Source organism: Zootoca vivipara, chromosome 1 (genome assembly GCF_965207765.1).
Source record: "Zootoca vivipara chromosome 1, rZooViv2.hap1.1, whole genome shotgun sequence".
Lineage (NCBI taxonomy): Eukaryota > Metazoa > Chordata > Lepidosauria > Squamata > Lacertidae > Zootoca > Zootoca vivipara.
The window spans coordinates 115,906,086-115,929,316 of record NC_142582.1 but is presented as its reverse complement, the minus strand read 5'-3'; the positions used below and the strand labels follow the sequence as shown (position 1 = coordinate 115,929,316).

Genomic DNA, 23,231 nt, shown 5'->3' with positions numbered 1-23,231 from the left:
CAAGGGAAGTAATAGTACCACTGTATTCTGCTCTGGTCAGACCTCACCTGGAGTACTGTGTCCAGTTCTGGGCACCACAGTTCAAGAAGGATACTGACAAGCTGGAACGTGTCCAGAGGAGGGCAACCAAAATGGTCAAAGGCCTGGAAACAATGCCTTATGAGGAATGGCTTAGGGAGCTGGGTATGTTTAGCCTGGAGAAGAGAAGGTTAAGGGGTGATATGATAGCCATGTTCAAATATATAAAAGGATGTCATATAGAGGAGGGAGAAAGGTTGTTTTCTGCTGCTCCAGAGAAGCGGACACAGAGCAATGGATTCAAACTACAAGAAAGAAGATTCCACCTAAACATTAGGAAGAACTTCCTGACAGTAAGAGCTGTTCGGCAGTGGAATTTGCTACCAAGGAGTGTGGTGGAGTCTCCTTCTTTGGAGGTCTTTAAGCAGAGGCTTGACAGGCATATGTCAAGAATGCTTTGATGGTGTTTCCTGCTTGGCAGGGGGTTGGACTGGATGGCCCTTGTAGTCTCTTCCAACTCTATGATTCTATGAATTGTACCCCCATACCTGCTACTTATACCACTGGGGGTGGGAGGAACACGTAAGTGGGTCCCTATATATTTTTACCTATTTAGGGCAAAAAGGGGCCGTTTATAATGGGGAAATGGTGCAGGGGAAAGAGTTAAAGTTCCTCCCCCAGTGTCCTCCTTCCCAAACAAGAAAGCATGGTGTAGTGGTTAGAGTGATGGACTAAGACCAGTGGCATCCGACTTCAAATCCTCATTCAGCCATGAAGCTCTCTGCATGATCTTGGGCCAGTTGTTGCCTGTTAGCTTGATCTACCTCACAGGCATGTTTAGAGGATAAAATGGGAAGGAACCAGATACGCTATTTTGGTCCATGGTCCCCATTCACTATAATGGGAAATCTGAAAATGACCAAATAGGTGAAATTTGCAGACACAGGATCTCCTCCAGGTTGGGTTAACCCAGCTGAACTGCAGATGAATAGGTCCGGGGGCTTTTAGTGGGGGAAGTTAAAGGGTTTCACTTCGCCATAATTCACATTATGGAGTTTCATAATTATGGAGTGTCATGATTTCTGAAGGTCGAGGTGAGGAGTGTGGGGTTATCTCCTGTTCTTTCCATCCTTAAAATAATGAAGAGCTGACTGTATTCTTGCTTGCATTTTTATTATTATTGCAACTTCACATCAATTTTCCAGTGCTTCTTTTGTTAAGTCTTCTTTTGTTAGGTCTTAAAGTCTTAAAGGACCCAGGTGGCGCTGTGGTTAAACCACTGAGCCTAGGGCTTGCTGATCAGAAGGTCAGCGGTTCGAATCCCTGTGACGGGGTGAGCTCCCGTTGCTTGGTCCCAGCTCCTGCCAACCTAGCAGTTCGAAAGCACGTCAAAATGCAAGTAGATAAATAGGAACCGCTACAGCGGGAAGGTAAACGGCGTTTCCGTGTGCTGCTCTGGTTTGCCAGAAGCGGCTTTGTCATGCTGGCCACATGACCTGGAAGCTATACGCCGGCTCCCTCGGCCAATAATGCGAGATGAGCGCGCAACTCCAGAGTCGGTCACGACTGGATCTAATGGTCAGGGGTCCCTTTACCTTTACCTTTAAAGGCATCTAATAAGCCTTACAATGTGAGCTCAGGGATGAGGGTGTTAAATTAGAGCAACATTTGTTTTATGTTTTTAAAAACCACTTAAATCTGCATGTGACCACCCTTAACTCTGTTCTATCCCATTTCTGCATTTATCGGTGCATATAAAAGTAAAGAAATTCACAGTTAAATGTTACTGCAAGGTGTATTTTGAAAAAGCTTTAAATGTTTGATACATTTTAAAGCTGAATATTATGACTCGCCATTTGGTGAACAGCAAATTCAGAGGGTACGTAACTTCTGATATGTATGTAAATATGTATGTAATTACAGGAGGTGGTTCGAATCAGACCAATTTGTACTGGAATTTGAAAATAGTTTTGCTTGTTTCCAGTGTAGTGCTAGGGAACCATCCTATCAGTGCAAAGATTTCTGTTTGAGCAACAGGACTCCCCCCTTCTCTTCCCCTGCACTCTCCCCAAATTTTCTCTGGAGTGCTTGGGGAACTCTGAGAACAGATTTAGGGGGCATGTAAAGGAAGGGGGGGGAATCCCATTGTACAAGTGTAAATCTTTGCACTGACCAGATGCAATCCTGGATTCTTCAGTTATCCCCAAATGTGTCCAGAATTCAACCCTAAAATAACACATTTTTTAAAAAGGAAAAAGGAAAAGAAAGGGGGAATTTATTCTTTGTGTTAATAAACACTAAAGGCCGGCCATGGCTATATGGATTTCTAGCTGTACTGCAGCAAATTCTACTGATGTATGAAATGGAAAAGCCTTGCCTTCTGCACAGAAGGAATCATTCAGATGCTGTTATTCATTCTATCACTGACATAACATATGGAAACTTGCATTCAACTCATAAAAATGCAGTAAGGGGGGGGGGGACATAATATACTCCGAAATAATCCCAGAAAGGAAAGGGCTATCCTTTATGGGAAGGTCCCTTTTGTAAATTCATACTTAACAAACAAGACTCCCCCAAGTGAGACACATTAGCACATAGGAAAGTAAGTTCAGGTGAAGCCTTTATGATTCTGTGTATCAGAGAAAACTTCAGTCTTCCTGCCACACTGTCAAACTGTCTAAAGAGTACATGTAATTCACCAAAGTAACATAGTGCTGAAATCAGGGAGGCAATGGAAATTTAAGCATATTCTGGTTGGGTTCAGGTTAGGATGTGATTACATGTTTCCGCAGAAGAGAAACAAGATGGTCAGGAGCTCTGGAATGAGTCTTTGGGGGAAAGCTATTAGGACAGGCCAGACATCAGTAGCAGAGCATCTGCTTTGAATGCAGAAGGTCCCAGGTTCAGCCCCCAGCTCCCAGAGATAGGACTGGGGAGGGAGAGGAGGCACAAATATAATCTAGTTTCCTGTCCTTCCCACACTCAGCATGTGTTTGTCTGGCCTGGTGTTAGTATACAGAACAACATGCAACACTGATGAACAGCAGCTGCCACGAGATCTGTGAGGGATCATTCACTTAGGTGTTTCCCTCGGTGTCTGTGTTTACAGCCAGTTCATTTTTTAAAAAAGGTCAGCCTGTATTTGGGAAGATTCCACTGGGCTCCCCCTCCCTAGTAATTACACAGAACAGTCAAGAATCCACATGTCACTAGCGTGAGTGGAATTCGAAGAGGGAGGAAATCTCCAAAGGAGGCTCTTGTGAGACTTGCACTGACTTCCATCCAGCCGAAACCAGCAATCTGGGTATCCCAGTGGATATGGATAGGACTCCTCCTCACCATACTAAACAGGGGGCCCTGCCAACTACAGCAGCAGTTGCAGTCACAGGGAATTCAGCAGTAGGAAGAAAGGGATTTCAGTTTTAGATTTCCCTCCCAAAACCAAAATCACTACCCTCTCCCAATGCTGAAATATTCATCTCCAGGCAAAACGTACAGGTTTCCAGTTTTGGCTTGAACCAGAAGTTCGTAACTGTAAGCTATTGGTGAAATTTGCTGGTAAGATGACAAACAGGGGGGTTCAAATATATATATATATATATATATATATATATATATATATATACACATATATTTATATCACACACAGAAACATGATACATATTCACATCTGGTGTTTTGTTTACTTGTATTAAAATCAAGCGGTAGGTCTCTTCAGTGGCAAAAAAAAAAAAAAGATGAGACATTTATATATGTGCATATAGATGATGCAGTCAGACGTGCATGAAATCCCTGAGGAGCAGTCCTCAGAAATAAAAATGAATTTTGGGCATACTGTATCAATTCAACCATTCATATCTCTACTGCAAAAATGCACCTTGGTTAGTTGAAATAAAACAAGAAACCTGTAGCTAGAGCTGCAATAACCTGGCTGACACAATCTGCACAATTTTTTAAAAGCCCAAAAACAAGGTACCCAAGAGTTAGGTTTTGAAAACGTAATATAAAGGAATCTTCACACTGCCTAACATGAGGTCGCTTCTCAAGTTATGGTTAGGGATGGGTGGGGGGATTCAATTCAGTTCACATTTAAAGGTGAATCTATCTAACTTTCCCATTGAGAAGCAATATGAGATGAAAACAGCGATCCTTTGAAATCTGTACTTATCTGAATTTTGCAATGCAGTTCTGCAGCCAAGTAATGTGTACAAAAATGCACATGCTGGGGTTAATTGTGCATTGAATGCATATGTATTTCTGAAAACAACGTACAGACATGCATTATATTAGAGGAAATTGCTTTGCAAAAAAAATGTCTATTAGGGGAAACGATTTATATATTAGGAAAAATTCACACTTACCAAATTCACATAACCAAATTTATCCCCCGTTAGTCCCATTGCTTTCAGTGGGACATGCTGCCAAGAATGGATGCCTGGCAATGAATGGTCATTTCTGAAGCTAATTTCCAGGCACTCATTACACTTTTCTGATGATTTAGCTCTTGAGGAAGAGTGAGAAGAAGGCAGGCGATGACAGCTACTTACCATTCTGCAAAACTCCCAGAAGACCAGTATCCAGTTGTGTGAAGGGCATGGAATTGAGGAGGCCAGGGAGATGGAGAGGTTGATTTGCAAGATTCTGGAAGGGATGAAAAGAGGAGCGCTGAGCTAAACAGAAACCCATCTTGCTGATTGTGACAGAGATGGGAAACAGGTTTTGCAAACTCTAGAGGTTGCATCACAAATTAATCCCATGAAACCACTCTCACTCTTCTCTTTCCGAAACCCAATGTGAGATTCTCCTTCCTCTTTGAACTTGGAAAAGGTTGGGGGGGGGGAGTCACCCTGTTAAACACTTGCTGTAAAACAAAATGCTTCAATGTGTCCTGTTGTGCCATGAACAGTCCCCACTTTCTGGAATATTCTCAGAAAAGCTATATACAGGAGGTATGGGGAACCTCCAGATGTTGAGCTCCAACTCTCATCACCATACATCTTACCTAGAGAATCCAGAAGCAGTAACCAATTCTTCTAGATCAAGGATGGGGAACCTGTGAGCCTCCAGATATTGTTGGACTCCAACTTCCATCACCCCCAGCCTGCATGGCTAATGGTCAAGGATGATGGAAGTTGTTGTCCAGCAACAACAGGAAGGCCAAAGTACTTGAGGAGACTGCAGGTGAGGCATATGGCCTTGAAAAAAAAGAGGTATGGTCTACCATCTTGAAGGTCAAACAGAGGCATTCGGATGACCACATTGGGTCTGAAGCTCTCCATCCTTGCTAACAGCTCATGTTGTTCTATCAACTAGGAAAGTCATTGCTTGACTCAGATAGCATTAATTGTTCAATAAAGTTGTGACCCACCCAGTTTTACCCTTAAATCTCTCTTTATTCACCACTGGGTCCACAATTAATCAAGATTGGCTGAACTCCTGGACACACCACAGAAGACTCTTCTAGCAGTAAAAAAAAAGAAAAAGAAAAAAGGTTAAGGACCCCTGACAGTTAAGTCCAGTCGCAAACAACTCTGGGGTTGCGACGCTCATCTCACTCTATAGGCCGAGGGAGCTGGCGTTTGTCCGCAGACAGTTTTTCCGGGTCATGTAGCCAGCATGACTAAGCCACTTCTGGCGAAACCAGAGCAGCACACGGAAACGCCGTTTACCTTCCCACTGGAGCAGTACCTATTTATCTACTTGCACTTTGACGCACTTTTGAACTGCTAGGTTGGCAGGAGCAGGGAGCGAACAACAGGCGCTCACCCCATCGCGGGGATTTGAACCACCAACATTCCGATCGGCAAGCCCAAGGCTCAGTGGTTTAAACCACAGCGCCACCCACGTCCCTATATCTTCTAGCAGTAATGCAATTTAAAAGTTAACCCACCCATCCCAATCCAGCTTCCCCCACACCACACCCTGAACAGACTTTTGAGATCTTTCTGACAGTTTGGCTGATACATTTTTCATTTAATTGAGTGTTACTTCTTGCAGCCTGGAATGTAGGAAACAGGGCTCACCCTTTCTGCAAAGTGTAGTGATATTGCTGGTTCCATCAGTAATTAAGTTGTCATTCTCTCAAATAATCTGGCTTTGGCCGAAGGAGAGGAAGGGGGAATAAAGGAAATCCAATTATTTGGAATCTTAATTTGACAGAGGTGCTAATTTTCCTTCAATAAAGCCTTAATAGATTATCCTTTGATGTGACATTATGAAATAGAGCTGAGGGATGGGGAATAGAGCAGGGGCGGCTGGGTTCAGCAAATGTTTAAATGAAAATTCTTTTCCTGGATTGCAAAGAGATCCCAGAACACCTTTCAGATTGTCCATTGCTTCATTGGTGGCTGCTGTGCATGACCTAAGAAGTGTCTGAAATATCGCAGAGAATTCTGAAGCACCAGCCACAGCTTGTCTACTGCAGCTACCAATTCCTGCATTTAATCCGAGGGCTGCATTGTTGCAAAAGAAATGATGGCACACCTCCCAGTTGAAAAGCTGCATCCAGACACATTTTTTACTAGATGCATTACAAAAGCAGGGGTGAGGAAGCTGTGGCTCATGAGTGAAAGCCTGCTCACACAAAGTTCAATTTCACTCCATGTAATGAGATATGCAACGGATAGATAAATAGAAAAAGAGGCTTTCAATACAAGTTCTTAAAACAGATATCAAGGATGCAGGTGGCGCTGTCTTCTAAACCACTGAGCCTCTTGGGCTTGCCAATCAGAAGGTCAGCAGTTTGAATCTGTGTGACAGAGTGAGCTCCTGTTGTTCTGCCCTAGCTCCTGCCAACCTAGCAGTCCGAAAGCACGCCAGTGCAAGTAGATAAATAGGTACTGCTGCGGTGGAAAGGTAAACAGTGTTCCGTGCGCTCTGGTTTCCGTCACGGAGTCTCATTGTGCCAGAAGCGGTTTAGTTCTGCTGGCCACATGACCTGGAAAGCTGTCTATGGACAAACGCCGGTTCCCTTGGCCTGAAAGCGAGATGAGCACCACAACCCCATAGTCGCCTTTGACTGGACTTAACCATCCAGGGGTGCTTTACCTTATAACAGAAGCACCATCCCCTTCTCACATAGTAGACAATGCCTCCTGCAAAATGATGCCATCTACAATAAATGTGCATATGTGCATATGCTCACTGGAAGGACAGATCGTGAATCTGAGGCTCCAATACTTTGGCCACCTCATGAGAAGAGAAGACTCCCTGGAAAAGATCCTGATGTTGGAAAGATTGAGGGCACTAGGAGAAGGGGACGACAGAGGACGAGATGGTTAGACAGTGTTCTCGAAGCTACGAACATGAGTTTGACCAAACTGCGGGAGGCAGTGGAAGACAGGAGTGCCTGGCGTGCTCTGGTCCATGGGGTCACCAAGAGTCGGACACGACTAAACGACTAAACAACAACAACATGATGTAAAGACAAACTTTGCATCCTGTTTCAGAGAGCTTACTTTACCTGTGTGCAAATTTAATTGTGAGATAAATTGATTAAGGCTTCAACCCTAACCCCACCACCACCATTACCTGAATTCAGTAGGGCTTAGTTCTTAGTATGCATGGCTAGCATTGTATGTGATTGTCTGACATTCATATGAGTAAGCAATTCATATTTCGAATCAAGCTAAAACAGGGTTGCTATCTCAGTCCATCAGTGGCTGGCAACTTCTACTTGACACTTAATCAAGGGCCATTGGCTGCCCACCATCATTTGAGGTGGACCAAGAAGCCTCCTCCCCATTAAGGCTCAGGACTCCTCACCAAAATGCTGCCATTCAAATGAGCCATCCTACCTAAATCTGTGTGCAATGGCTGTTGGGCCATTCGTTTTGGTTCCTTCCTTCCATTTAGTGCAGTGAACTGCAGCACGCCACACTCCAGTTATGATGTCTGAAAGTCTCCAAAGGTGAATTTTCCCTACATGAAATTAAACTGCCAGGTTTTGGGTTCATTAATCAAGAGCTGACTAAAAGACAGGGAGGGTGGAAGCTCATGTTAGTGCTACATCTGTAACCCAATTACTCTCCTACCCAAGACAGATTTGAAATGGCCTGCATGATTACATTGCTTTTTATAACTAGGCAAGCTTCCCATTTGAAGTGAACGCCTTCCTGCATCCAGATCCACACCAACTCACTTTGGATACCCTGTCTGTAAACTGATCACCAAAGTGAGAGGAACGGCAGAGGAAGGGGGTTGGCTTCAGACAGACAGAAAGGTATTCATCATATTTACACAGCACTGACAGCTGTTGTTACAAATCATTCAGAAAGCCGTTTAGGAGATGTATCGCTCATTACCTAGCAAATGAAAATCAAATCAAATCAAAGGTTTAGAAAAATTTTGGAAGGCAAAGGAGAAATTCTGGAGCTTGGCCTGGCTGCAGATATTAAGGTTCCAAACACATGCTTGGCAAGGCTTGGTTTGCTTTCACTTATGGGCTGTGGAAATGTACCGATACTAATAGCTCAGTTGGTGAGAGCATGGTGCAGATAACGGCAAGCTTTGCAGATTCAATCCCCGTATGGGACCAGTGCCGAAGCAAGCCGATTGCCCTGCGCCCAGGGGTGGGGCCAGCCGCCTGTAGGGGTGGGGCAGGGTGGGGCGAGCTGGGGCAGGATGCTCCGCAGGGCCTCCAAGGAGTCTGCCTGCCTCCTCCCACTCAACAGCCCTACAGCTGAGGTGGAGGCGATGGGCAGACCATTTGGGGCAGCGTGGAATCTGTGGGCACCCAAGCCACCGTGTCACTCCCAGTAGAGACTCGTGGCTCGGGCACGCTGCAGGCCCTGCAGTGAGTGATTCCTGGCATTTTGTCACCCCCCTTTCTGGTGACACACAGGGCGACCCGCCCCCACCACACCCCTTCCTCCGCCCCTGTATGTGACAGCTGCATATTCCTGCATTGCAGGGGGTTGGGCAAGGTGATCCTTAGGGTCCCTTCCAACTCTATGATTCTATGATTCTAATTTTACAGGCAGGACATCCTTAAAGCTGAATGCCCATCCTGAACACAAGAGGGGGGCAAATGAGCTATAAATGATGTATCAGAAAATTGGGCTTTTGAATTTGTACTGTGAAAGTGGAATCTTGCTCTGCCATTGCCAGGCCAAAGGCATCACCCACACCATACATTTAAAGCACTATGATATAGCTTTAAACATGCCATAGCTCCCCCCAAAGAATTCTGGGAGCAGTAGTGTCTTAAGGGTGCTAAGAGTTGTGAGCAGACCCCAATACCACCCCCTCCGCCCCCGCAGAGTTACAATTCCTAGAGTGAAGAAGGATTACTTGTTAAACCATGCTGGGTTCTGAGCCATTTGTATAAAATGAAGCTCGGTGTTTGCCATTCACTCTAATGGGGAATTGAAAAATAGCTATTAACTTAATTTAGCTGAATGTTCCTGCATGTTTTAAAAAATAATCCCCGTAAAAAGGGAAGTGGGACACCAGGAAGTTTTCTGTTTGCGCTAAGCAAAATGAAAAACTGTAAATTTTCACCCACAACCTAAAGTGCATTCTAGCAATTTTGAGCACAATCACTAATCTAGTCTAGCCTGTTAGGATCCAGTGCATTTCTTAATCTGGCATTCACACTGATAAAATGAGCTATGAGTTTTGCATTTGACTTCTTTTGCCTGTGATGTAAATGTAGCGTTTTGAGGTAAAGCCATCAGGAACAGGCAGCCATTGGCAGCATTCTGCAAAATTCTCTCATTAAGCCTCGTGAAGTTAGTGTTCAGTCACTCAGCCTTACCTGTGAAACCAAAAAGGGCCTTCCCTGCTGCAGGCAGAGGATGATTCAGGTAGGCACTCATCCTGCTGGTATCCAAACCAGCACAAATTCCTTGCCCGTCCTGGACCATTCATCTGTTTTGTGTACATAGCTTTGACCTTTATTCACAAGAGTGGGGCTTGTAAACACAGCCTTGGGAAACAGTGTCATTCCAAGCTGCAGCCTGAACATGCTCAGAATTTAAGGAAGAATTTCAGAGAAGAATTTCAATGTCATCTAAGCCTTGCATCATGTTTACTGGGGGTGTGGAAGACAGTTTGATACTCAGAAAGCAAACAGAAATGCATACCCGCATCCTGATACAGAAACTGTGCACATTCTTGCATTCTGATATCCATTGGTTAAGCAGAGGTTTCCCATTTCAATTCATAGTCAGGGGCAGCTTTGGTGATGTATCCCTATTGCATAGGGATAGATACCTAGAGCTACAAACCTTGTAACTCACTCAGAGATGTACACAGGACCTTCTGAGCAACAAAGGAGAGGGCTGACTATAGATGGGTAGTTAGAGGTAGGTAGCCGTGTTGGTCGAAACAAAATTTAAAAAAAATTACTTCCAGCAGCACCTTAGAAACCAACTAAGTTTGTCATTGGTATGAGCTTTCATGTGCATGCACACTTCTTCAGATACACCAGATAATAGATACTTCAGATATAGATGGATGGGTAGATATTGTTACAATGGCCATTGACCATTCTTTTGCTGGCTACTTCTTAATAGTCCAGGGTGGTCACCTGATGATTAAGGAGAAAGTTTCTTGATAGCTGGGGATTCCTCTCAAGTGTTTTGAGTGAGACACTGATCAGAATTGGGCACAGGTCACACGACTCCAGGGAGACAGCAGAAAAAGTTGTTTGCTGGTCGTTTCAAACAGAAAGGCACAGCGAGAAGCTGATAGCTTTGTACGTAACTCTCTGTTAAGAAGCAGCCCCAGAAGTTACAAGGGTGTGCAGTTGACTTTAGGGAGGCTTGTGCTGCCTGAGCCACTTGCACATTTGCAAGTTGTTGTTGTTGTTGTTGTTGTTGTTGTTGTTGGCTCCCAGTACGTTTCCGAGCCCAATTCAAAGTGTTGGTGCTGACCTTTAAAGCCCTAAATGGCCTCGGTCCTGTATACCTGAAGGAGCGTCTCCACCCCCATCGTTCTGCCCGGACACTGAGGTCCAACACCGAGGGCCTTCTGGCGGATCCCTCACTGCAAGAACTAAAGCTACGGGGAACCAGGCAGAGGGCCTTCTTGGTAGGGGCACCCGCCCTGTGGAACACCCTCACATCAGAGGTCAGAGAGATAAACAACTACCTGACATTTAGAAAATACCTAAAGGCAGCCTTGTTTAGGGAAGTTTTTAATCTGTGATATTTGATGTATTTTAATGTTTGTTGGAAGCCGCCCAGAGTGGCAGGGGAAGCCCAGCCAGATGGGTGGGGTATAAATAAATTATTATTATTATTATTATTATTATTATTATTATTATTATTATTATATACCCTGCCTTTACCCCTGACAAGACTCAGGGTGGCTAACAGATAAAAACAAGAACCAATAAAAACATGGGGGGGTCATAAGAAATAAACATTGATCTAATTAAAACTTTATACATATACAGAAACAGCATGGCACCAGCCCTTTCATTAAAAACAGTCAGTTCCCCAAATCCTTTTTTTAAAATATATATATATATATTTATACTTTTCAAGTTTATACATTTCATTAGTTTTACAATCAATTAACATTTCAAAATTTGAATTCCTTCCCCCTTTCTGCCGTTCCTTAAATTTATTCTTATTATCTTCTGCATAACCAAATTCATTTATATTTAATGCTGTATTGTTTTAATATTCAATTGGGAGCCGCCCAGAGTGGCTGGGGAGACTCAGCCAGATGGGCGGGGTATAAATATATTATTATTATTATTATTATTATTATTATTAATTTTGCTCATTTAATTATCTTCTTTAAATACATACTCTTATGAAACTTCAGGTTATTACAACAATCCTGCTAATGTTTGTATCTGTTTGCAATTTATCTGTAAATATTCAATAAACCATTTCCATTCTTTTATAAAAAAAAAGTTTGTTATCTTGATTTCTTATTCTTCCAGTAAGTTTCGCCATTTTTGCATATTCCATAAGTTTATGTATCCATTCTTCCTTTACTGGGACTTCTGCTTCTTTCCACTTGTGGGGCAAGTAGCCTTCTTGCTGCTGTAGTCAGTTCCCCAAATCCTGTGGGAGCAAGGAAGCCTTCACCTGCCAGCAGACGGGCAGCAAGGAGGGGAGCAGTCTAGCTTCTCTGTGGAAGGAGTTGCAAAGTCTGGAGCAGTCACCAAGGAGGCCCCACAGTAACAAATAGTTACTCTAGCAACATTAGTTATTACAAAAATCTTCAGTACTCTCTCTTCACAAGGAAAGTGACTCTGTAAAAACAAGAAAAGTGCTTTGAAACTTCCTACTATGAAGGAAAAGTCGGACCCGAAAATCCTCTCCTTTTCCTTTGTCCATTCTTGAATAGGACAGCTATTTCCTGCTGCTTTTCCCTTAACTTGGATAGTTAGCATTTTGGCAGGAACTCAATTTTTCATGCCTTAGGCTTGCCTTGGGCTAATTTGGTTTTTGGAAGCTTCAAGGTTTCAGCAAACATAAATCTATGGGAAGACAATTCTAATGGGAAGTAACCTGATTTGCTGCAGAAGTAATTCAAGTGGGAGGTTCTGAATACCTTCCTTGCCTTGCTCATTGTTATGCATGTATTTATTAATTTATTAGCACTAATTACTCTAACAATCAAAACGCTAAAATGTTGGTCGCCCCCCCGCACGACTCAGTATTTTCAGGAGGGATTTAAATGCATGTCAGAAAGCTAGGTTTGTGCAATTAAAATGGATTAAAGCCCTCTGTCACCCTGGTGCAATGAAGCTGGAGGAGGAGGAGGAGGAGGAGGAGGAGGAGGAGGAGGAGGAGGAGGAGGAGGAGGAGGAGGAGGAGGAGGAGGAGGAGAAGAAGAAGAAGAAGAAGAAGAAGAAGAAGAAGAAGAAGAAGAAGAAGAAGAAGAAGAAGAAGAAGAAGAAGAAGAAGAAGAGGAAGAAGACAACGACTTTTATTATTAGGAAACCAACAGGGAAATGCACTTAAACGTGTAGTATGAACAAATGAAAGCAAGCAAATTAGGATGAATGCAAGAGGAACGGTCATCATCATACGCCCTCCCCACAAACAAATCAGAACTAATGCTGAATAAAGACTGTAGTGTATATAATCTAACCTCTGCATAGCTTTGTCCAAAGAAATCAGGACAAATGCTCATTAAACAGGACATCTGGAGGTGTCCACAGTTATAAGAGTATCTCAAATTCTCAAGCTCCCTCAACCCCGTTTAAAGCAAATTTGATAGGTGTTTTAAGGGAGGGAGGGAGGGAAAGCTTGGGGAAACACCAATGTCTTCACCCCACACCAAAAAGACAACAAAGAAGGTGTCAAGTGAGCAGGAAGAGGATTTCACAGGTCTAGTATCACCATTGAAAATGGCTTCTCTGCAGAAGCCATGCGCAACACATCACTTCATGAAAGCAGCCAAGGAAGATGTTCTCAAGGTCCAAGCGAGTGTATTTTTATTTTATTTTTTCATAAAATTTATATACTGGTTGATTGTTAAACAATGCTCCCCCCCCCAAAAAAAAACCCTCATAGCAGGTCACCAAAACAAAAACAAAAAAAAACAGGTCACCAAAAAACAATAAAATTATCAGTAAAAACATTATTTAAAACATTGAAAAATAATTAAAATCAACAATAAGCTAAAAACTGATCAAAACACATATTCTACAATCTACAATCTGGACAGGTTTGCCTAACTAGGAAAGTTTTTAGGATGTACTGAAAAGAGCACAGTGAAGGCACCTGTGCAGAGAGTTCCCAAGTGCGGCTGCTGCCACACAAAAATATCTATTTCTGACAAATGGAGAGTATTATGTGACACTTGCAACCTTGGCAGTTCTGCAGATGGAAGCATTCGAGTGGGCAGATACAGGGCAAGGCAATCTTGCAGGTATATCTGGGAAGATGTTAAGTCCGTCCTAAAACTGAGGCTACTCCAGCGTTCTCCTTGCCATATTTCCAATGTTTTCCCATTGTCCTTGCCAATTATTATTCTCTGAAACTACAGTTGATAAGGCTCCAGTCTGCCTGGTAACCAAAGCCCTTTCCACTATTGGATCCGGCTATGGCTCTTCATTAACGAGCATCACAGAAGAAGAGTGTTGTTAGATCAGGCCAATCCAAAGTAAGTGAATGATGATGTGTTTTGTGTAGTAGTTCCTTCTGAAGTCCTCCTGAGCCTACTGTCAATCAGCTTCATCAGGTGATCTCGAGTTCTACTTGCTATAGGAGAGGGAGAAAATATTTCCTCCCTCCACGCCATTCATAATTTTTATATGGTGCAGGGAATGAATCCATGGAGGCACTGGTGGGTTTACGATCGGGTTTACAAGGAACTAAAGAGCAGGCTGGAGGGGTGATGAGTTTGGTTAAGAAAACATTTCAGACCAAGAAGACAGGGGGGAACTGCGGGATAGAACGAGACAGTGAGCTTGCCTCCCAGGCAGGTTTTTGCGAGATCTCATCGTTCTATTTATAACTCCATGTGCCATGTTAGATTATCTCACACTCCAGGAGATGTGCACCATCTATGCCACAAAATGCATTAGAAACACTACGGGTTATCTCCAAAACAAATGTCTCTGGCCTTCAGATTTCTGCAGAGCTCGGAGGTACATTATCTGGCAAGGGACGCGAGATCCTCTGGCAAAGATCAGTTTGCAACCTGTGAGGCCCGTCCAAATTCAGGATGATTACCTTTTTCATCCTGCCACCTTGACAACTTTGAAAACTCCCTGTGCAAGTACTAAAAATACACAAACGAGCTGACCCTTGCTGTTATCACTGTAGGTGGAATCTGCAAAGCCAACTTTTCTATATTTATTGTTCTATATTTAAACGGAAAGAGAAGCTTTTGTCTCAAGGGCAAAGGATGCTCTTTGATCAACATGTTTTAAGCTTTTAGAAGAAACTGTCACGAATAACTCGCTAGACAAGTCTAGGATTCCCTAACATTCTTGAACAGCCTGAAGGATCTATTTTGTAAAGTGTTATGTACTCTCAGGTCTCGTTGAGTTCTTGAGAGTGCCTTGGAAAAGGCCATCAACTCCCCTTAAGGCTCCTTCACTAAAAGGATCACAACTTAAGGGAGTAGATAGAGAACACTTTGAAACTCTGCTTGCTTGACCAGAAATATGTCTACTATGTGCTGAATAGTTCTTTTTAAGGAAGTGAAAATGGGTCGCTTTTTTTAAAAAAAATTAAATTAAATGTTGACAATTAAAGGAAGAAACTATATGGGATTCTCAGTTAGGGATGAGAAAGAATTTGGAGTCAGTTCACATTTAAAGACAGGCCTGCCTAATATACAGTTTCTGAAACAATGCAAGAACCAAAACAAATCCATCCTTCAAGATTTGCAGATCTTCAGATTTGGCAATGGAGTTCTTGACCCAGGTAAAGCAAATAATGGGGTATAGGTTTTTATATGTTAGAGGAAATTGCTTTGGGAAAAAAATGTGTGCATCAAGCTAAATTGCATACGAGATGGCATGTATTAGGAGAAATTTACAGTAAAATGCTCATGCATATATATACTAATGTGGAAATGAGGACAACTGTCTTTAAAATTGAAAAAAATGAGAAACTGAGAGAAACTGAAAGTGACAGATTCGCCCGCCCATCATTGTTCTTGGTCATTGAAAGCTGTCTTCTCAAAGATTTAGAATCATGGAATAATAGAATTGAAGAGTTGTAAGGCACGAAGAGTTGAAGGGACGAAGAGTTGATGGGGACGACAGAGGACGAGATGGCTGGACAGTGTTCTTGAAGCTACAAACATGAGTTTGACCAAACTGCGGGAGGCAGTGGAAGACAGGAGTGCCTGGCGTGCTCTGGTCCATGGGGTCACGAAGAGTCAGACACAACTAAACGAATAAACAACAACAACAAGGGACTACAAGGGTCATTTAGTCCAGGGATGTCCAACAGGTCCATCGCAATCTACTGGTAGATCCCTGTGGGGTTTTGGCAGATTGCGGTCGATCTCTGGCTCCCTTTCCATAGCATCGCTAAAACTGACTTCTGCCCCGCCCCCTCACCCCACCCTCCATTGTTGTATGATCTCTGGAAGGGAAGGTGGAGCTTTCTCTGTGCTGCTGTTTTGATCCATAGCGGTCTTTTTGTGAGTGACTTTACCCCTTTGTCCCTTGCCTTTAACCCCCCCAAAAACAGAACTACCCCCAAAATAGCTCAACAACTTTGAGCTGAACCCCCCCCCAAAAAAAACAGGGGTAGATCTCTGCCAGTTTTTAATTCTGAAAGATCGCAGTCTCTTGAGAGTTGGCCACCCCTGATCTAGTCCAACCCCCTGCAATGCAGGAATCTTTCGCCCAATATGGGGCTCGAGCCCACGGCCCTGAGATAGAGAATCTCATGCTATACCGACTGAGCTATCCCATGATAATTAATTAATTGAGTAGATATAATTCTTGGGTTGTTGTTTGTTAACAAAATGCAGCCATAGAGGTTTCTTCCTTATGCACTTGTGTTTTCTCATCAAAAAACCCCCCAGCTGCTTTTCCATATGGGGGGAAATTGCTGCGGCAATTTTTCAGTGGTGAGGTATGGGTTAAACGACACAATGCCAAGCCATCAGGAGGGCTTTGCTTTTATTTTATGTTTCAGTTTTTGGTTTTCATTCTCTTTTATTAAATATTTTATTTTTCCATGTTACTATTTTTCAACAAGAAAAATTAAATCAAAACAAATTCAACCTACATTTTCTTCGACTTCCCTTCCCCCCACCTGCGGTTCCTTATTTTATATCGTAATCTTACTGCATAACCAATTCAAACCTGTTTAAAAAATTTAGCCTTTAAACTCCCTTTAAGTTATTTCTTACTGCTCATGTCTTTGTCAATCCTGTTGACGTTTTTAATTGTTTATAGTTTGTCTTCATATGTTCAACAATTTTTCCCCATTCTGGAAGGGCCTTGCTTTTAACCCTAGTTCCTTGAACAAGCCAAAATCTGGCTCACAGATGTTCGAAGAAACTGTGGTCTGTTTTGTCAAATGTTGGTTTGTTGCTTCCCTGTCCCCCGTTTATACTCAAGTCCTTTGTGGCACTCAAGGGCTGGTGAGGAATAACCGCAATGCTCCTCATGATGACTTGGAGGCTGGCTAGAACTTCAGGACCTGCACACATACATAAGATCTTAGTCTAGTCTAGGATTCCCCAGGATTATGAGTTCACTGACCCATTGATGAGCTTATAAAGCTGCCATTTACCCCAACTCAAATTCTTAGGAATGTAAATGCAATAAAGCCAAGAAACATCAACATATAATCAGCATATAGTAATCATTGGTCACCATTACTAGGAATAAAGGTAAAGGTAAAAGGACCCCTGACCATTAGGTCCAGTTGATGTACCCTCTGTAGATTGGTACCCAACCTACTTTGCTGTTGATTGCTAGAAAGAAGGAAGGAAGGAATGAGCCTGATCTGTTTTTCCAAGGCACATAGCAAAGTACCTCTTGTGCCTATTCTGAAGTCCAGTGCTTGTGTATTCATGCTACCCAGCCTCCTCACTAGACCCATGTTTCACTCACACACTTTCCAATAGTCCCATGTATTAGGTATCTTTGAACTGTGGCAACAGGGCCTCTTGGCAGATTTACCCAGTATATCACAATCACACAAGTCTCTTCCAAGACCAAGTTGAATACACAGAAATGTACACATTCATTACTGCAGTGGGCAATAGCTCAGCAAAACGTGTGCATTTCTTTGGGGAAATTAGCTCTACTAACCTATCAGCATTGGCTGCTATGTTTTGGGGACATTGCCTAGACAAATTTAGGAATGACTCAATCAGCACATGCATGAAATGCAAGAGGGAGCAGGGGAGGAAGTGGAGGAAAGGTGAGTCCCAAAACAGGTCTACACAAACACCAGGATAGGGCAAGGAAGCAGAGTGGAGGCTACAATGTGAAAGTAGAGGACCTTCGGAAGATAGGATAAGACAGAAATGATACCTCTTCTGGGTCCCAATAGACTGTTCCTGAAGAAGTAAAACTGAGGTGCCTCGGAATTCCTGGGCCAGGTGGGGAAAATCAAAAAAATAAGCAACTTGTTGTTGTTCAGTCATTTAGTCGTGTCCGACTCTTCGTGACCCCATGGACCAGAGCTTGCCAGGCACTCCTGTCTTGCACTGCCTCCCTCAGTTTGGTCAGACTCATGTTGGTAGCTTCGAGAACACTGTCCAACCATCTCGTCCTCTGTAGGCCCCTTCTCCTTGTGTCCTCCATCTTTCCCAACATCAGGGTCTTTTCCAGGAAGTCTTCTCTTCTCATGAGGTAGCCAAAGTATTGGAGCCTCAGCTTCACGATCTGTCCTTCCAGTGAGCACTCGGGGCTAATTTCCTTCAGAATGGATAGGTTTGATCTTCTTGCAGTCCATGGGACTCTCAAGAGTCTCCTCCAGCACCATAATTCAAAAGCATCAATTCTTCGGCGATCAGCCTTCTTTATGGTCCAGCTCTCACTTCCGTACATCACTACTGGGAAAACCATAGCTTTAACTATAGGGACCTTTGTCGGCAAGGTGATATCTCTGCTTTTTAAGATGCTGTCTAGGTTTGTCATCGCTTTTCTACCAAGAAAGACAATGATTGAAAAGTGGAGAAACAATGGAATCAGATTACAGGTCTGTTGGAGGAAGCTGGCTGGCTGGGACTTTGAACAGGAGTGTTCTTGTTAGGAGGTGAGGTGATGGTGATGATTTAATTGCCTCCTACATTGCTGTTTTGTTGAAGCCACTACTTCTGTACTTATAAAAGATAAATATGGCAGAGCAGAAGCAAACGCCAGAGTCACAGGAGAACAAAAACCACTCTCAAGCAAATAGCTGCACTGCCAGAGCTGTACTGATGTATTGGGGGAGGGAGTTCCGTAATTTAGGCACCTCGTGTGGCTGCCAATCACATTTCTGACAAGGGGAATGTGTGTGGATCAGGGCATCCACTGGTTATCTCAGCAGAAGGACAGGTCCATAGAGCTTTGTTATCACTGTTCCTTTTGTATATAGATTCAATAATGTGGAAGTGGTAGGTTAACTCTGGCACAGCATATGACCAAGACAAAATACCCATCAAATTATTATCCCAAGATTATTTTAAACTCTTTCATGGCTCTTCCCCTCCTTGTTTTCTTTCTGCATTTTGAATATTTAGAGACATGCATGCATGGAAGTCCCACTGCACTCAATTAAGTTTAGTTCTAACTAGACTTGTATAGGATTGCACTGTTAAATAAGTTCTTTTCGTTCTTCCCATTTTTTCTCCCCTCTTGAGCTCTAGAAGCTTATTTTGTAAAATGTGGTTCTCGCCAGATTGGGTTTTATGAACCTTGGGCTCAGAATAAAGTGCTCTGAACAAGTTGTTGTTCAGAGCACTTTATTCTGAGCCAAGGTTCATAACTTGTTGAGGTTCATAACTTGTTGAAGCAACACGTCAGCTAATAATATACAGTACTGTGCTGGCAATATTTTTATAACACTATACTGTATCAAAATTCATAAACAGAAGACATTGGTAAGTCACTGTCAAGGATCACTGAAATAGAGACAGAATGCCTTTCCACAGTCACAACCCTGTCCAAAATATAGTTGGAGCACAATGGTGCTATAGGCACAACACTACAAACATGAGATGAATAACGTACGGCAGCCTCATTAACCTCAGGGTCAAGCTGTATAGCTGGATGGGTTCATGTTTCCTGCTTAAGGAAACACCCCCCCAAAAAAAATTCAGAAAATTATTTTTGTTTCTGAGAGCCTTTTGTATTTCTTTGCAGCAAGCAAATTCTCATAGGCGCTTTATATATTTTTATAGTCATTTCAGTAGTGTAGCTACCTACCGTTCTACTGTTAAACGTCACCTGTAAAACGCTAAAAGCTATAGTCAGTAAGTATAGATCTGGGAAAGGAAGCTACTGTTGCCCTCTGCCTACTTCCCCAAGCGGTGAGAAGATCTGGGGGACAGTGTCAGTACCTGCTTTGGTTTCCTTTAGAGAACTAGAGACCTAAGGCATCTTTGTAATGTTTTCTTACAAGCACAGCATAAACAGAGGCAAACAGCAGGCATGTCTGGAAGGTAGAAGATCCCCCCAGAGAGACACTTGGACAGCCCTGCAAGGCTCCGCTCCTGCTTTCAGACAACGCAGCTAAAGGCAAGTAAGCAGGGGGGCATAGCAGAGATGTATAAGAATATGCATGCGGTGCAGAAATGGGATAGAGGGGGATTTTTCTCCCTCTTTCATAATACTAGAGTCCAGGGACATTCAATGAAGCTGAATGCTGGAAAGTTCAGGTGGACAATCTAAAGTAACAGTAAAGTAACAGTAACAAAGTAAGTACTTCGGAAAAGAAGGGTAGGTCTGTCAGACAGAGATTAAGATAGAACTCTTAATCTCAGGGTCGTGGGTTCGAGCTCTGCATTGGGCAAAAGGTTCCTGCATTGCTGGGGGTTGGACTAAATGCCCCATGCGGTCCCTTCCAACACTACAGTTCTATGATTCTTCGCACAGTGCATAGTTAAAACTATAGAATTCGCGTCCACAAGAGGTAGTGATGTTCACCAATTTGGGTGGCTTTAAAAGACAAATTCATGGAGGATGGCTCCTAGTCATGTTAGCTACCTTCTACCTCTACTGTCAGAGGTAATACAGTTCTGAAATCTTCTTCTTCTTTGGTGATCACTCGTCACTGAGTAAGAAGAAGAAGAAGAAGAGTTTGGATTTTATATCCCGCTTTATCACTACCCGAAGGAGTCTCAAAGCGGCTAACAATCTCCTTTCCCCTCCTCCCCCACAACAGACACCCTGTGAGGTGGGTGGGGCTGAGAGACTTCAGAGAAGTGTGACTAGCCCAAGGTCACCCAGCAGCTGCATGTGGAGGAGCGGAGATGCGAACCCGGCTTCCCAGATTACGAGTCTACCGCTCTTAACCACTACACCACACTGGCTCTGGAATATTGTCTTCCATAAACACGGTTTTAACAGTGAGTCCGTAATTGACTGTGGAGGCCAGTTCTGGATCCACAGTGGGGACATAGGTTTCCGGGCGTGAGTTGATCATGGTGTGGATTTGCCAAGTGTGCAAATCTTAGCGCATTTCTCCCTTGCGTCCTTAGTTCAAGCATCTTTAAAGCCCATGACACCTTTGGTAAAGGCTGTTCTCCAATGGGAGCACTCGCAGGCCAGTGTTTCCCAGTTGTCAGTGTTTATACGACATTTTTAAAGATTTGCCTTGAGAACATCTTTAAACATTTTTTTGTTGACGACCGTCATATCTGTTTGGCTGCTGCGAGAACAGGATGTTGGACTAGAAGTGCCATTGGCCTGGTCCAGCAGGCTCTTTTCATGCTCTTACGATGAGCAGTCAGATAAATATTTGGTGTGGACGTACATCAGCTCACCCATCCCTACATAATAATAATAATAAGAATAATTTATTATTTATACCCCACCCATCTGGCTGGGTTCCCCCAGCCACTCTGGGCGGCTTCCAACAAAACATTAAAATACAGAAATCCATCAAACATTAAAAGCTTCCCTAAACAGGGCTGCCTTAAGATGCCTTCTAAAGGTCTGGTAATTGTTGTTCTCTTTGACCTCTGGTGGGAGGGTATTCCACAGGGTGGGTGCCACTACTGAGAAGGCCCTCTGCCTGGTTCCCTGTAACTTAGCTGTTATGTTATGTCTAGCCTGTACTTCTGCGCTGCCCAGTTTCCCCTCTTTCTATTCCATAGTTGACGAGGCAGAAAGTCAGTGATGCTCACAACTCCACCCTATCCACATCTACAGTACTCACTAAATTTGTCGTCGTCCCCCCCCCCAAAAAAAAACCACGGGGAGGGGTTATTTCTTCAGATCCTGCTCCAGAAGCCCACCCAAGAGTAAATGAATGGTGTTTGGTGTGAGAATATAAGGCGTTAAGAGTACACAAGGTTATCCCTATTCTCATCTGTCAAATGTTGCAAAGTACATGCAAGGTTCGGAGAATCAGGCTGGTAGCTTGCCATCCTTCTATAGCTGTGTTGTTGAGTTTCTCTCTCTCTCTCTCTCTCTCTCTCTCTCTCTCTCTCTCTCTCTCTCCCCCCCCCCCCCAAATATCCAATGTATAATATATAACTTCTCTTAAATTTCCATGAATTCTCTATGATTGCAGAGTACTTAAACTGCACTGATTTCCCATAATAGTCAGCTTGGCAAATTTAATGCCTGAAGCATTGTAATAACATCATTTTTAAATAGGAACTCCTGAAATATTAATTGGTCCGTTCGTTATTCTTTCAAGCTGCCTCTCTTTCAACTTCTTATCTACTGCAATGTTCTTTCCCTTTCAACTGTCTGTACACCGATATCCTTCAATCATCAAACCACCCACATAATGACTCATAGTTGTGTGAGATTTCTGGGTTTGGGGCTTACTTTTATTCTCAAATGGTAATTCTATTGTTTTTCTTTTTGTCTCAATTTTCTTATTTATTCCTTCTGTTCATTACATTTTACATATGCTGCCATTTCTCCAAGTTGCTCATGTATGTGTTTTGAGCAGGCATCCCCAAACTGCGGCCCTCCAGATGTTTTGGCCTACAACTCCCATGATCCCTAGCTAACAGGACCAGTGGTCAGGGATGATGGGAATTGAATTGTAGTCCAAAACATCTGGAGGGCGGAAGTTTGGGGATGCCTGGTTTTGAGTATCATGTAGGATGGGTTTAAGTCTGGCTGGTGTCCTTCTCTGCCTCATATGAGTGTCTGACTCCTATGAGTGTCTAACTCCAGCCACATTCAAAGGGAATATTCCTATTGAATAGTCCTTTTCAAGAGAAAGAGCTGTATTTTAAGGGGAGGGAGAGAGATGTGGGTCTGTGGCAGAGCATCTGCTTTGCATGCAGAAGATCCCAGGCTCAGTCCCCAGCATCTCCAGGTAAGACTAGGAATGCCTCACCTGAAATCCTGGAGAACCTACGGTACTTCCTATCAGCTTATACAGTATTGAGTTAAATTGCCTGGATTAGTGCAAGGCAGCTTCCTAGGTTTATAGTGTATGTGAGTGGGTGGGCAAGGGAGAACAGAATTTTAAAATGTCCTAGAGTTCTCCCTCTCTCTCTCCCTCCCTCCCTCTCTCTCTCTCTCTATATATATATATATTGTAGTTTTTACTAGTGGAGAGAAGATGGAAGAAATAGAAGCAGCAGCAGAGAAAATTATACAGATTTAGAAAGAAAGGGGGGAAAAGATTGTAGATAGA

General features: G+C 43.2%; 1 long non-coding RNA gene across 2 annotated transcripts in view; it reads right to left on the bottom strand.

Annotated features, from left to right (window-relative positions):
- Positions 1-4,567: 4,567 nt before the first annotated feature.
- The window catches only part of LOC148687726 (uncharacterized), a 55,772-nt gene continuing 37,108 nt past the window's right edge, over positions 4,568-23,231 (bottom strand). For both annotated transcript variants that reach the window (XR_015950772.1, XR_015950771.1), the window contains exon 4: positions 4,568-4,662. This is a non-coding gene — a long non-coding RNA (uncharacterized LOC148687726). The remainder of the gene's footprint in view (positions 4,663-23,231) is intronic.